This window comes from Theropithecus gelada, chromosome 1 (genome assembly GCF_003255815.1).
Source record: "Theropithecus gelada isolate Dixy chromosome 1, Tgel_1.0, whole genome shotgun sequence".
Taxonomy (NCBI): Eukaryota; Metazoa; Chordata; class Mammalia; order Primates; family Cercopithecidae; genus Theropithecus; species Theropithecus gelada.
Genome location: NC_037668.1, coordinates 160,172,896 through 160,185,693, shown reverse-complemented (window position 1 = coordinate 160,185,693; position 12,798 = coordinate 160,172,896). Strand labels below are relative to the sequence as shown.

At 54.8% G+C, this 12,798-nt stretch overlaps 1 protein-coding gene across 1 annotated transcript in view; it reads right to left on the bottom strand.

Annotated features, from left to right (window-relative positions):
• LEMD1 (LEM domain containing 1) overlaps window positions 1-6,978 on the bottom strand; it is a 64,452-nt gene extending 57,474 nt beyond the window's left edge. The window contains exon 1 of the mRNA XM_025396827.1: window positions 6,921-6,978. The gene's annotated coding sequence lies outside the window, so the exon portion shown is untranslated. The remainder of the gene's footprint in view (window positions 1-6,920) is intronic.
• Between the last annotated feature and the right edge of the window lie 5,820 nt (window positions 6,979-12,798).

The window sequence follows — 12,798 nt, the reverse complement described above, 5'->3', positions numbered from 1 at the left end:
CATCCTAAGCAAGTGACTACATCTCTCTGGGCCTTCATTACCTCATTTCAGTGTGTACCAGGAGATCAGGCAAGGTTTAACACTAAGACCCCAAACCTAAGGGGGTGGAATCCTAATTTGATCAGGAAGAAGGGAGGGTGGGCAGGTGGATTCCCTTGTAATCAGTTATTGTCATGTGTGCACTTCTCTTGCTGGGGGTGTAAGTCAAGGGTACGATCAACAAAGCATTCCCATGATTATTGAAAAATACATGGGGAGAAACTGACAGGCACAACAAGGCTGATCTGGGAAGGAACTCACAACTAAAACAAGCCAGGCATGTAGCAGCCCCACAAACAGGTCAAGGTGCAGCTTAGGGTCTCTGGCCTCAGGGTGCATCGATCCCCTTCCCTTTTCACCTCACTTCCTTTTCAATGACTGTTCTTTCTTAAAAACAGCAAAATATACCCCCTTAAGTGACCCGTTCCTCCCCTGGGTCCTTTGGGGAATTTAAGAAAATCCTGGCTTTTTTGCTCTGCTTGTCACTGTAGGGAAGGATAGGGTGTGAAGTCACAGGAACCAGAACCTACACATCAGAGGAAAGGAGAGCTAACGAAGCTGGCCAGGAGCTGGGCTAGGGGCTGCAGCTTGGCTCCCGAGAGGTGTTCGAGGGCTGGCTGCCTGCCTCAGTGGGATTCCTGGGTCCTTGTATCTAAGAGCAGAAAGTATAATAAACGGGGCCTGGTTATTCTGCTTAGGTCTTTGCTCTAAAGTGCTCTGGTTATCCTTCCTTTTCTCTAACAGGGTCTCTAAAAGGGTCCTCACTGTAAGGTGCACAACTCCAAGCCCGGGAGGCTGTCTGGGCTCTGTCTGCAGCAGGCAGATTGCTGGGCTGGCCCCTGAAGTGGGGGGACATGGGGCAGAGAATTCCAACCCACTTCAGTGTCCCTGCCCGCTGTGAACCCCACTCCTCCCTCAGAATCCCCAGCAGCAGGTACCTGGGGAGTCCCTCTGCCAGGCTGTGGTCTCTGCTCCTCTCTGCTCTCCCCGGGCAGGGGTCCTGTCGACTCTCTTCCCTGTCTTTACCCCTTCACCCTTGGCAGAGGGCTCCAGTACCAGCTAGAGGCTCCCTGAAGTCAGGTCCCTTTGCTGCATCTATTTGAGGGGGAGGAGTCTGGACTAGTGCCTGGGTCCATTCCCCACTCATCAGAGCTCATCATGGGAACTCCCCTCCCACCCTCCCGCTCCTTTTCCATGCCCATAGTCCAGGAGGGACTAAGGAATGGAAAAACAGCCCCCAGAAGCCCAGAATAGGACAGAGAGGCGGGGTGGACACTGGACAAACCTCCTGCTATCACACAGTTGGCTGCATCTGACTGCAAGCTGTTGGCCCTGGCTTCTTCCCCATCCTCCTCTCTGGCTTTTTCCCAGCTCAGGTCCAAGATGGTTTACGGTCTGGGGGCATAGACGATGCTCTGCCCAGCCAGCTTTGTGGGAGCCAAGCAGAAGAGATGCCAATCCATCGTCCCCCACCACTAGGAGGTTCCTCGGCCTCCCTGCTGATCCCTTCCCTTGGCCTGACCCCCACATCTCTCTGTGCCAGATACTCTCCCAGGGTCCTCCAACCCTTGCACCTCTGGCAAAAATGGGGCAGTGAGTCAGAGGCAGTATGAACATGTGGAAGAACCAAGAGAAAGAGGAGACTCAGAGCAGGCCAGAAAGTAAGATAAAAAGAAATCCAGGGCCCCAGGCTTGCAGACCACAAACTCCTAGGTGTCTCGAATTTTGGCAATGTCCTTCATCAAAGTGGGCGGCAGCGGGGGTGGAAGGCTAGGAAGCTATTTAAAAGTGTTGGGACATGCCAGGAATTCTCTGATAAACAAGAAGAGGGATATTGCGCCCCCCACGACCCATCCCTTCATCTCCCAAGGCAGAGAGCAGAGGCACTCTCAGCAAGGCAACTGCCACCCTCACTCCCCGCCACCCCCCACCCCAGGTAAAGGGCAAAAGAGAAGTGACCCAGTAAGGAGGGTGTGCCCTCGGCGCCTCTAGAACAAAGCTGAGCCCTCCGCCCCCTCCCCGGCTCCCTTAGCACCGCGCCTCAGTAATTAAAATATGAATTCACCTTCCCTCCCTGAGCCATTCATCACTGCGAAGGGAAGCAGCTGCGGCTTAGGAGACCGGATTTGGGGGATTAGCTCGGGTGGTGGAGCAGACACACCAGGAGAAAGAATTAAAAAGGAAGGGGGTGAATTGGGTTTTCTCTCCCCACCTCCTCCCTCTCCCTCTCCCTCTGGCCGCCACGGAGCCTCCTATCCCACCCCTTCCCCCAAAGCCTAGCCTCTGCAGGTTTCTGGGAACTGTAGTCTACAAGACCGTGTTGATAAACAGGCAGGCCAGGGGTGGGTAGTGGCACAAACTACAGATCCCAGGACTTCTTCCTGGAGTTGGCAGCAGCAAAACTGGGCACAGGCCTCCAGTCTGGGAGAAACCCGCATTCTCCTTGGAGGTTAACTCCTTCTTGGCCTGCTTGAGCCTGAGCTCCAGCCTCTGGTTCACCAAGCTCTCTGGAATCACAGGCCAAGACCTCTGCCTCCAATGGCCTTCAGAGGCCACAGACCCTAGCTTGCCGGGCCAGCCCTCCTTGTATCTTGCTTGCCCACCTATGGAGAAAGCTCCCTCCACTTTTCCAGACTGCAAGGGCAGCCAGGCATTCTCAGTGGTTCTGAGATTCTCGGGAGCTGGAGAGGTCAGAACAGCAATAGTCCTGAAATGTCTTTGTGGCCTGCACCCAGGGTTTTCCAGCCTGACTGGGCAGAGGCTGGCCCACCCTAAGAGTGGGCAACATGACAGACAACAGCAGCTGGGAACCGGTGGACCAGACTGTCAGCGCCAGAATGAACCCGAAAGGTCTGACTTTAGTGTCAAACTTTTGAAAGCTGGGGACAGAGACTTTTTTCCCCCCAATAGTCTTTATATTTAGGAAGGAGTAGGGCTTAGCAGTCAAACTCTATTTCCACTAAAAATGGAACAAATACAATAAGAGAGAGTCATCTGAATTCAGTGTTGTTAAACACGGGCCCACTCTCGCAAGGGAGGCCTTATGCTGGGTATATCTGAGGACTGTAAAAAAGATTGCTAGGAATAAAGTTTCAGCCATCTGCAGGTAGGGGACAGGACATACACAGCCCTCTGATCTGTGAATCCTCCACGGAGAAGGGGCATGAGGGCAACTTGCTTATTCAATGCAGTTGAACAATTATGTGAAATATACAATTGCATATCTTCTCCGGGCCTGTCCCATGGGCAGTAGCCACAGAAGACAAAGAATAGAATGGAGATCCACCTTTGTAACCCCAGAAGCAATCCAGGCCCAGCCCCAGCAAAGCAAGGACTGTCTTGGGTGAGTTGCTGAGCTGTGAGCTTGCTCTATGCCCCTGCTGGTGGCAACTTACCTCTTTTCTCCCAGTTCACACTTCATTCAACAAACATTTACTCAGCCATCCCTACAAAGTGCCTTGCCTTGCTAGAGCTTCACAGAGGTTTAATCTCTGGAATGGCTCATCTGTACCCTTCCTCCCAAGCCCAGCCCAGTGCTGGGGACTACCCCAGCAAACTGAACAACAGGATTCCTGGGAGGGACCCAGTTGCAGGGGGCAGGAAGCGAGCGTGGCTCTAACCTGGCTTTCCAGTTAGGAGATCAGGAGTTAAGGGAAAGCAAATCAGGTGCCTGGACAGCCTCAGAGCAGGGTAGGGAATAGGATAGGCTCACTGTGGGCCCAGGGCAGCTGGACAATGAGGGAGGTGGAGGAAGGTGCCAGCCATCTCTGAACTCTGGGTGAGAGAACCCAGAGGGCAAGTAAGAAACCCTGGCCAATTCTCATGCCTTGTTCCTTTCACCATCTAAGCTGGGGCAGGAGGGGAAGTAGCCTGGATCAGCCCCAGCAAAAACCCAGCTGGCTTGGGATTTCTCTTTGCTTCTCCTATTGTTCTGATCCCCGCCCCCCCTCCCCCCCCACCGCCCCGCAACCTCCTGTGGGAAAAGGAAAACCAGTGATGGACAAAGGGTGATTGGTGTTGGGCCATGGGGCCAATTTGTGGACGTGCATCCAATAGAGACCTCCAATAGAGACCTCGTGAGAACAACCTCCCGTGTGGGTACAGCACTCCCCGGTTTTCAGAGTACTTTCCCATGCACTGGTGTTGGCTCTCCCAATATGCAGCATGATGTGCTAAGAGCATGGGTTTTGGCACCAGACCATGTGGGTTCAAGTCCCAGTTCTGCTCCTTCCTATCCATATGAACTTGGGCCAATTTCTTAGCTCCCTGTGCCTCAGACTTCCTATAAGTAAAATAGGCTAATAGTAGACAGGACTGTCTGGAGGATGAAATGGGTTAGTGCAGATAAGGTGGTTAGAATCATGGGGTACATAGTAGGTACCCAGTAAATGTTGGTTGGTGAAATTAAGGGCTCTGAGATATTATAAGAAACTTGCCTTCTGATTGTCAATACCAAATCTAGTGCTTTCTGTAATTCTTCAGTGGTCTGTCTTAGACAGACTGGGGACTGGAACAGGGGGTAGAAGGCGGGACACAAGGATGCTTCCTCTTCTACCACAGCCACCTGTTGGAATCTTCCAGGATGGTAGGGATAAAGTCAGGCCGATTTAAAAGGGGGCAGGGGAAGGAATGTGGGAGTGGAGACAGGCATAGGGAGGAGCCAGGCAAGCAGAGTGACAAGCAGGACCGGGGCAGGGAGGGCTGGTGCCCTTCACACACTGCAGGAGGGGGCAGCTCCTGGAGACAGTAGCACACCAGGAGCGAGGGGCCCTGGAATCCAGCCTGCCGCCCAGGGGGGAGCGCCTGCCTTCCTAGTTTCACTCTGCAGAAACCTCCTCTTCCCTCGTGGCCAGCATGGAGTGTTCCCATTTCAGCCTCAGAAAGAGCCCAGAGGTCTCCTTACACAGAAAAAAGGCTGCAGATTCCAAGCTGACCTCGGAGAAAGGCGTGAAGGAGTGAGGCACAAGCACAGGCCCAAGTCTTCATGGCCTGAGGCCCTTGATTCCAGCCCCCAAATCTCTGGCCATGAGCCAGGCCTCAGTAACTTGGCAAGGGGGAAGGAACCGACTCAGAAAGCTCAGCACACCCTGAAGGTCTCCTTCCTTCCTCAGAGGGAATCTCCCTCTGGAATCACTGGCCCAGTCTCTTCATTCCAGAGTGAGGAAACAGGGCCAGAAGGGAAGTGACTGGGCCAAGGTCACACGGCCTAGCCCCGATCCCAGGTTACCAGATCCCGTGATGCCCCACCCCCAAGCAGAGCCTCCTTCTGGTGCCCCTTGGTGGCTGGCTCCGAACCTGGTCCCGTGGGAGGTGCAGTTGCTGCAGGAGAAGGAGCTCGCCCCTCACTGTAGCCCATGGCTTTTAGCCCTACATGAGTTTGGGACAGCAATCACATAGGAATGAAAAGCCATAGGCCACAGCAGAGTGGAGGGGTCCAGCGGCAGGAATCTCACAGGGAGGTGAGAAGCTGAGGCACCTGAGAAGCCCTCACTCCTCTTCTCAGCACCCCCCACACCAGACCCACCCACACTGCCTCCCTCCAGGATGAGGCCCCCCAGGTTAAATTCTCTCACCATCCTCTACCACCTGCACTAAAGCCATCCCAGTAATGAGTTTCCAGTTCTTGCCCTACAAAGGACTCACACAATGGTCCTCACTCCAGGGTATGAGGAGGGGTGGCTTCCTGGCCATAAAGGACCTCCTCAAATTCCCTTAATTAGCTTTCAGCCCCCTGCCCAGGGTCCTTAACTACCCCTCCCCTAGAGAATAAGGCCGGATCTTTTCAAGGCTGTGCTGCTGCCAGTACCCAGGACAGGGGGGCCCCAAGTTAGCCTCCCTCCTTGCAAAGCTTAACTCTTTCTAGTCCAACCACTGGAAGCACAGTGGGCAAAGGAGGGTCTGGGTAAAGGAGGGCAGTGATGAGGACCTGCCCTTTGTTTAGAGGGGTAAATAGGTTTCTTGAGTGCCCCCAGGGGTGGCGGCTGGGCCACCCTACCCAGACCAGTCTGGGTGGTTACCGACAACACCCATTCTTGCATAGTTCAGAGGACAGTGAGATCTCCGTCTCCAGACCCGGTTGGAGGCAGAAAGAGGGCTGCAGCTGAAACCTCCCCACGCTGAGGGCAGCTCACTCTGGAGCCATCCCTGACAAGGCTGCGGGAGGGGTGCGCAGTGCCCTGCCGCTCTCATTGGCAGGACATGGGGGTTAGCACAGACATCTCCAGGAATGGACTGAAGAGCTGAGTTGAGGGGAACCAAGGTTTCAGGGCCCTGGAAAAGATGTGTTCTAATCACAAGTACCATTTTCCCAGCCCCTCCCCTGTGACGGGTCAGCTGCAGGCATCAGCCTCAGAGAAGTGGGCCTCTAGGGCTCCTGCTAGCCCAGGCTCAGGAAAGCCCCAGGGGCCTCAGACCTCTCCCAGGGGTCCCCAAGAAGATGGTAAGAGGCCTCAGGCCCAGATCAGGCCCTACCTCTGCCAGGCAGTAGCTGCCACTCCCACCCCAACTGTACCCTCAGCCCCAGGGCCACACTTGCTGGCTCTCTGCACGACCCTGGTTGAAGCAACCTGCTTTCACTGGACAGGAATCCTGCATTCCCCAACAACAGCACAGCACAGCACGGCACAGCACGCCCCTCCACACACTCCAGCCATGCCCAACCTTAAGGGCCAAATAACTAGGCATCCTGCAGCCTCCCACCTGAACTTTGGGTCATCCACTCCAGCCCCAACCCCCTCTGGTTCTCCTTTCCATCCTTTCTCATGGGACCCCAGAACCCCAGACCCAGGCCCTGCATAAAGCCATGGACTCTAGGCAGAATGCCCTCAGCTCCCTCCCAGGGGATGCTGGGCCAGGGGCTGGGGGTCCCAGGGGCTGCTCACCTGGCGGACTCAACAAGGCCCCCTTTCCCTCGCAGTCCGCCTCACAATTCCCCGCAGAGCCACTTCCTGCCTTCCAGGCAGCCACTCACTCCTCCACTCACCCCCGAGAAGCTCCACGCCCCAGTGAGGGCAGGCCTCCTCCCTCCCCCTGCCCGCCCACCACCGGCCTGGGCTGAGCTGTACCCAACTCAACTTGACTCACTTGTGACCCGCCCCTTCCCCAGCCCTGAGGACGGTGGGGGTGGGGGCGGGCTGGGCAGGCGGGGCGGTCAGGTATTCCTTCAACCCTGACTTGGGCCTGAGTAACAAAGGTCTCATTGAGCCTCTGGCTGTCTGGTCGGTGAAGCACAAACCTCTTGTATCTCTGGCTTTTGATCTCACTCCCTCTGAACCAGCCATGTATTACTCACGTCCCCCTGCCGGGCCATTGGTGCGGAGGGGCTGTTTGGTCCCTCCCTCCCTCCCCATCTCCTTTCTCTCCTTCCTTCCCCTGCCACTCCCCTCCGGCCTTTTTATAGTTTAATTTTTGGCAGGAGACCTGAGATGGCTCCCTGCAGGCCCCCTCTCCTGCCTGGCCCCCTCCCCTTCTCCGCAGCCCTGGTTCCTCTTCTCACCCATACCCCTATTCTGCTCCTACCACTCCCCTGCCCTGGGAGGACAAGGTCAGCACTTGTCTGTCCTTCCATTTCCTTTCTCAGACCTGCCCGAGCCTGGCCCCCTCCACCCACCCTCACCCAGTCCTTTGCTCGGATTCCTAGCGATAGCCTGCCAATCCCAGCTGCCTATCCCTAGGCACATGAAGGGCTCAGCCCCTGGCCTGCCTACCAATCCCAGCCCATCTGACAAGCTCCAAGTAAGTTCTGGAAGCGGGGCATCTCTCTCTAAGGTGTCTGGGCCAGAGGGACTGGGCTGGGGATGGAGGTGGGGACAGCCATCATGTCTCAGGCCGGACTGAACCTCACTTGGAATATGGAGGAAGAAGAAGCAGGTCAAGCCTCACCTCCTTTCCCGAGGAAACCCTCCTTCCTCCAATCCAAGAACCTGGGCAGTGAAAGGCCGCTGCTGGGCAAGAACCCCAAGGACTCCCCCTCCTCAAGCTGGGGCCATGCCCACGATTCCTGTCTCCTCTGTGCCCACCACAACCTTTCTGCAGCTTGCTGGTGGTGAGAACTGGGGCCCAGCAGCCCAAGGGGCCCAAGGGACATCCCCTGTGTATAAGGGCCACCTTACACGGCCACTGGAACATTTTCTCTTTTGCTTCCCCTGGTTCTATCCCCCAGGATCCCTTTCCTCCTTGGCCACTCCAGGGAGAGAGGCAGTCACCTTTGAGGTCTGAGTTCTCCCCAGAAATGCCAACAGATGCTAACAATTCCCATGGTGGCCAACTCTAGAGCCCTGCCCATCCCCCACACCTACCACCTGTGGCCTCCTCTCCACTTCAGGAGTTTCCACCCCTCCCTGGCCCTCAGGTACTCCCATTCAGCTGGATTTGGGAAACTTCTGCCCCAACAGAGGCCCCATTCTTCCTGCCGCAGGCTCCCATTGTCCCTCATGACTCCACACATTCTTGGGCCTCTAAAGAGAAGTGGAGACAGCCACCCGCCCTGCCAGCCTGCCCTTGCTGTCAGCACAGCCTGGGCCCTGCTGCCTGTGGCAGGAGTTGGGGGGAGTGGGCAGGGGGGTAACCAGGAGGGAATAAAAAGAGGTGGGAGACAAAACAGGATCGAGGGGGAGATGGAACTGAGAGACACAGAGATAGACACTGAGATAAATTGTGAATAAGAGGACAGAGGTGATAGTAGATGGAAATGTAGAAGAAACTCAACAGGAGAAAAAAGGAGAGAAGGGGAAAAGAAACTTTTTTTTTTTTAAGTGAAAACTGTGTCATGCATCTAGGTCCCCCTTAATGATCATCTTTCAGTAACACAAATATTTATTATTATTCCCATTTGGTAGATGAGAAAACTGAGGTTGATGGAGGCTACAACTTGCCTGGATAGACATTTTTTGCTCTTACAGGAGAGGGGAGGAGAAGCCTGAGAGAAAGAGAAAAGCAGAGAGCCAGAAAAGAAGAATGCTGACAAAGAGAAAGTGCAGGCAGAGGTGGAATGCAGGCAGAACCGGAGGCAGCAGGGAGAGATGAGGGGGCCTGGGGGAAGAGGTGGAGGGAGGGCTGGGAAGAAGACCTCAGGTGTCCCTGGTCTGATTGGCTGGTGGGTGTGCCCTCCCCTCCTCTCTAGGAGTCCCTTAATCTTAGCACAAGCTGCAGAAGCCAGGTCCAGCATGAAAACTAAAGCCTATTTCACTAGGGAGCAGGGTGCAGCAACTCCCTTTTTAGGGAGCCCCCAGTCCCACCATTTCCTTCAAGGGCACACAGTCACCCTGGACCTCAGCCCACATCAGGGCACTGGTTGGAGATGGCTCTGGTTGAGGCTAAGCCAGGAGGAGAACTCCTTTGCAAGAAGAGTGAACCATTACCCCTCCACAGCAGAGAAAGACACAGAGGGAAGGGCCAGGGAAGCAAACTGGGATCAGTCCAAGAAAGGAAAGAAGTAGGACTGTTCCAACAGGAGCCAGTGGGCTTCCTGTCACTGGAGATCATCAAACACAGGGAACACAGCCACTTCTCAGACCCACTGCCTGGCACACAGAAGCTGCTTAATAAATGGTAAGCTAATGTAGAAGGGATCCTTGCACCTGGAAGTAAGTTAGATAGATAAAACCTAAGGTCCCAACAACTCCAAAATTTCATGAGTCTACATTGGAGCTGACTCGTCCTCTCAGAGCCTTTCATAGACTTACGTACCCTTTGCAGGGACTTAGAGCTCAGCAGACCTGCCTTTGCCCATGGTGGAAGGGAACCAGGGTATTAAGCCACTTGCCTTTACCACCCCACATATACTCCAACCCAAAAAGACTAAATCAGAAGCATTTCAGATTATTTGATAGATGTTGGCTGAATGGTATAGGTATACATTCAATGAATGAATGAATGGATGGCTGATGAAGCTTGGAAACAAGAGCAAGAGATCTAAGCTCTCCTGTATTTCAGGCCTGGTGTGTGCTTGGAGCTCCTTCATGCCTGTCCCCTCAGGGAAGAGAGTCCCTGGGCTGGAACAGGTTGTGGGGTGTGAGTGGGGAGAAAGCCTGGAAATCGAATTCCACTCACATGGGGGTGGGAAGGCACTGCTGAAACTTCAGAGAGACTCAGGGGATCTGATTCTGCTATCTGCCCCAAACAAGCCTGCAGATTTGGAGTTGTGGTTCAGACAGATCTGTGCATTCAGTCCCTGGCCCAGAACCAACACAAGAGAAGGCTAGTTTCATGAAGATGGACCCAGCAGGCTGCCACATACATTGTCCTCCAGACCTGCACTAGACCAGCAGTGTGCTTGCTACGGAGAACAAGATGACCTTCTTATTTTTAGGCCACTAGGTAGCCTTTCCCCATGACTCCGGTCCCCTCTGCTCCCAGGTTCCATCTCTACTCCAAACCATGGACAGACAGCTCAGGTTCCCTCTCATTTAACAGCTTGGGAGCCCCCAACTCCCTGAGGTAAAGTGGGGTGGGCACTGCTCCACTGAGCAGGAAAGCACAATTTTTTCCCCCAAGGGCTTTCTCTAGTTGTTCCAGGAGCCTCAGTTCTGAGCCTTCCCAGGCAAACAGAGGGAGGTCCTAGCCTGGCAGCCCTGGGCTCTTAGGGAAGGGAGAGACGGGAGACCTGGCAGTAGTCCCAGGCAATGAAGATAGCAAGAGACCCAGGGGCAGGAGAGCAAACACAGGCAGAAGCTGGGGGAGTCTCTGCAGCCTGGGTACCCCCAGCCTCTGCATCTGATCTCCACTAAGCTCCAAGGTTGGGCTGTGGGAGGGAGGACACAGGGAGGTTCTTGTGTTACGAGAATGTAGCCTCCCCAAGTCCAGGACCCAGGCCACGGTTTTGCCTCTCAGCCAATAAAGCTGTTAAAAGAAAAATATAAGAATGGGTCACTGGCAAACTCACATGCATTTCAACCTAAGCAATTTATGAATATCGAAATGTCTCAGTGTCTGCCCAAGCACTATTCCTGTCCCCACCCGTTTTCTTCCGTGCCCCTCCTCAACCCCCATGGGGTGATGGTGCCCCAGCCTAAAGAACTATGGAGCTGGGCTCTCCCAAGCCCCTGTGGAGTACCTCTTGAAGGAGGAGGCAGACAGAAGAAGGGTGGGGAGAATGGCTTCAGGGACAGCCACTCATGTATCAAACATGCACTGAGCACACACAGTGGGATGGGCAGTGTGCTAGGCACCGGGAGACAGTACTCACTGAGGCCTGGCAGGCAGTCCAGTGGGAAGACAGGCCCACCTGCATATGACTGCAATTCAGAGCAGTCATGTCAGCAGGACTGTGGTTTCCCCCGCCACCCAGTCTTCTTGTCACCTCTTCCAGGGTTACACTGAACTGGATCCTCCCTAGTTGAGGGTCTCTCCTTCCTCTTCATGCCTTTAGGACAGTAGTCCCCAGCTCTGAGACTCCTGGGTGTTCTCTTTGTGTGGGGGGTGTGTGTGTGGGGTGGGGGTGGTGTATGGGCAATGGGAGGGGCCCTGAGTCTCACAGAGTGCCCAATGCCACTTGGAGGAAGTGTTACCTGGTGTGAGTGTGTGTTTGTGTGTGTGTGTGAGAGAGATCCTCTTTTCTGCCTCTGTGGCAGCCCCAGTGGGGCAATGGAAAGCTGGAATTGAGTGACTGAGAGACAGAAGTTGTTTGCAGCCCCAGGCCTCCTGGAGGGCAAAAGCCACCAAAATTACCTCTGAAGGGGGTTTCTTAGAGGACAATCCGTTTCCCCTCAATTCAGAGCTCTTTGAACAGGGGTTCCCATTCCAGCCTCAAAAGAGCTGACTTTCCTCCAAAGTTAGCCCCTTTTAAGGCTCAAGTTGAGAAAAGTTGTTCACTGGCAGATGAAGGTATGTAAAAAAAAAAAAAAAAAAAAAAAAAAAAAAAAAACCAGGAAAGATTAAATCAGACCAAAAGAAGAATTTGTTAATGAGGGTTAAGGAAAGGAAGGCAGTATACAAGTACTTCCAAACAGAGGCTGTGGAATGCTGGTCGGAAGGGAGGGCTCTCCCTTGGGCCCCCAGACGCCCTCTCCCGACCAGCTCAGTACTGGCAGGGCTGGCCAGCTCTTGTTCCCTGGGGGGCACCCTGTTATGGACCCTTTCTCAGAAAAGAGGGCAGCTATCCTCATTTAGCTGCCTTCCTGGGCCCCCACCCGGCCAGAGCTCCTCCTCCAGGTGGGCTCCCAGCTCCAGCCCTTCTGAGGTATGCAAGGGTCCCAGGGATGGGGAGGTGGTGGGAGGCAGGCTTATGGCCAACAGGTCCCGCCAGACCTAGACCCCACAGACACAAAGGCTAGGAAGGACTCTGATGTCTGTGGGGAGTAGCTGGTGTCCCCTCTAAGCCTGGGACCGTTTGCCTCCACATACACTGGAGTTGGTGGTTTTGCCCACAGACATGGCTTCTCCCAGGCCCCAAACTGGGGTCTCCTGGGGCCCTCTGTTCCAAGGGTACCGGACAAACATATGCACAGGTGTCACAAAGCCCTGATCCCTATCCCCTTTACAGCCCCTTCCTCATACCACTCCATACCATGGGGTATAAAGGAAACAGTGGAGGCACTGCAAGTGGGTTTCACTCAGCGGGGACAGGAAGATCGGCTACCTCCGGAGCCAAGGCCCCTCTCACACTCCCCCCAATCCCACCATCGGCAAAATCCTTTAAAAGGAACAAAGGCAATGGGGGCGGGGAGGGGGCTCCCTCTTTGGTCGACCTAGGGCGGCGGTTGACGCAGCCTGCCGCCGGTCAGCTTTCAGGTGAGTGCCTGAACCCGCATCCCGCCCATG